The 2,794-nt window shown below is 44.0% G+C and overlaps 1 pseudogene; it reads right to left on the bottom strand.

Moving 5' to 3' along the window:
• Positions 1–269: 269 nt before the first annotated feature.
• Positions 270–644, bottom strand: LOC147434606 (small ribosomal subunit protein eS19x pseudogene; annotated as a pseudogene).
• Between the last annotated feature and the right edge of the window lie 2,150 nt (positions 645–2,794).

Raw genomic sequence — 2,794 nt, forward strand, 5'->3', positions numbered from 1 at the left:
GAATTGGTATATTGAGACGATCGAATCAGCCCCGCCGCCGTTAAAAACAATTTGACCCCTTATGACTTCACAAGAGTGAAACATGGAGTAAAATTTTTAAATCAAGCCTAAGACAAAAGAAAAATGCCTCATCTGTGTCTCAACTAAAACCTCTCCAGCTTGGAAAAACTCTAGGCTACAAGTCAAAATACACTAAGGTGCCGGGACAGCAATCCGTCCTGCTACTTGATCTAGATCCCTTTGTCAACAATGTCAATTTTCTCAAGCTTCTATAGAACATCACGATCAATGGAGCCACTTCTTTTTCCCAAATGTGAAGGGAAACTATCGTTACTTTTCCTTCCTCCGTATATTTTCCGAAAAGCACCCACACCAACTCCTCCATGCAGATAGATCTTCCTAGCCATTGAAGTTGCTCTGATATAGTACCAATCTGGGTCATAGGGGGCAAGCTCCTCAATGTCATCCCATGAAGGCACCTCAATATTGTTGGAGCGCTTCAAGTGGGCCGCATATGCACACACAAACTGGGCACATCCTTCACCCGTTTTACGGTCTCCATGGTTGTTGATCGTATGATCAGCGCAAGCTGTGGGGATGATGAGGAGAAAGGAGTGGGTCTCTCTCTTGTTGCTCCTGGCCATAGTAGTAGCTATCGTTGTAGGCGGTAGGCTAGCCACTGCAAGCACGGATGGCTTCTATGACATGATGAGTGGGCAATGTGGGATGGGAGGATTGATGAATGAGGAGAAGATGATCAGAAGAATGCTGGTAGCCGGTCTAGGCTCTCGTTACATCAGCTATGGTGCCCTTTCATGGGACCGTGTGCCTTGTTCGCAAGCGGGGCGGTCCTACTACAGCTGCCCAGGTTCCGAATTGGCAAACCCATAAACCAAAGGCTACAGCCGCATCACCCATTGCTACCGTGATGTTAGCTAAAGAGGAACAGGACTTCATCCCACTATAAGAGACTTCAAGCTTACCCATAGGCACAAAATCCCCCACATTTAAGCAATCTAACCATAAAAAGAGGAACAGAGAATCAAAATCTCCGAACCGACGGGCCATAAAGGCTAGAGCTATAGGAGCATCAATCTTTGTCTCTCCTCATGAAGACACTCAGATTGTACGATGCCTTGGGTCGCAATAATTTGTTGCTAGAAGAAGAGAGCAAAGAAAAGGATGACATCAAAGGTGGTAGACGAGACTTGCAGGTTGGCAGCATCATTCTGATTAACAGTCTTACGGTAAATCGCAGCAAGAAATTTGTTGGCTCTGTTCCATGTGTAGAAGTTGGTGATCAATTTTACTTTCGAATGGATATATGATGTGTTGGAATGCATGGGCCTATTCAAGGGGGTATTGAGTATCTAACAAGAAAAGAAAGCGAGTACAAAGTTCCTGTTGGGACAAGCATTATCTCTTCATGAGGATATGATGGGGAGGAGTTTGTTTATACGACTGCTCCATGTAAGAAAATGGACTTCTTCTTGAGTGATCACCAGCAAACGGTAAGTAGAAGTAGTTGGTTTGCTGCATAAGCAGTCATGACGGTAAGCACCGCAACCGTGGACGTAACAAGCACAAAAGAGGCCATACCAACCCCATTAGGTGCTCCAACTGTGGGAGATGTGTGCCCTAGGACAAGGCTGTCAAGCAGTTTCTTGTAAGAAACATTGTTGAACAAGATGCTGGGAGAGATGTGCAAGATGTTTGGGTTTATGATGGGTATGCAACTTCCCAAGCTTTACGCCTAAATGGAGTACTATGTTTCATGTGCCATTCACTCTCACATTGTACGTATGAGATCCCAGAGTTCCAGAGCCACCATAAAGGTTTAGATGCAAGGATGATATGCAGAACCAGAATCAGTGTACCAATGTTCCTACTGTTAGGAAGTGAAGAGGTGTCTAATTAGTGCATAAGCCAGAGGAGGAAGAAGGCTCATGAATTTTGACTTCTACCATAGAACTCTTAGAAGATGCATGCTACGAGCATTACCACTATGGTTGAAGCCATCAATTGGATGGACATTGAGTGACCTTTGAATCTTTTGGACGGGCTTGTATCTTATGTTTTGGAAATGTCTTTCTAAATTTTTTTCCAAAAGAGAGAGAGAGAGAGAGAGAGAGAGAGAGAGAGAGAGAGAAAGAGAGAGAGAGAGAGAGAGAGAGAGAGAGAGAGAGAAAGAGAGAGAGAGAGAGAGAGAGAGAGAGAGAGAGTCCGACTTGCTTCTGAGACTGTGTGATAGTCAGAGAAGCCCTACGAGTGATCGAGACACAACACTGAAAATTCACTAAACTCGCTAAAGAGTGAGGGACCAGTGCTAGAAAAAAAAAATCCAAAAACTTGTTAAACCTACATGTTAGAAACAATTGAGGTAAACTCACTAAATCTGAAGGTTTTTATACCAATTTACACTAAATTTTTTGAAATTTTGGAGGTTCTCTCACCTTCAACTATAAAATTTAGAGGTAAATCTCAAAATTTGTAGGTGGGGTTACACTAAACCTAGGTTTTTGTTACAATAAACCTAGATTTTTTTCGAGTAGTGTGAGTGACTTATAGAGGCGGCGCTAAGTCTGAGAAGAGAGAGAGAGAGAGAGAGAGAGAGAGAGAGAGAGAGAGAGAAATTGGCTAGATTGGTTGAGAGCATGCACACCCCTTCCATGCAAAGCTTGCTGCCCAGTAGCGGAGTCAGGCCCACTTTTGTGGAACTCTAGAAGAAGGTGGAGGTAGGGATTGTTGAACAAGGGCATCGACGCATCAAATTCACTTTTGGCGCGCGACCAGA

Source organism: Adiantum capillus-veneris, chromosome 19, assembly GCF_014529385.1.
Source record: "Adiantum capillus-veneris isolate H3 chromosome 19, ASM1452938v2, whole genome shotgun sequence".
Classification (NCBI taxonomy): domain Eukaryota; kingdom Viridiplantae; phylum Streptophyta; class Polypodiopsida; order Polypodiales; family Pteridaceae; genus Adiantum; species Adiantum capillus-veneris.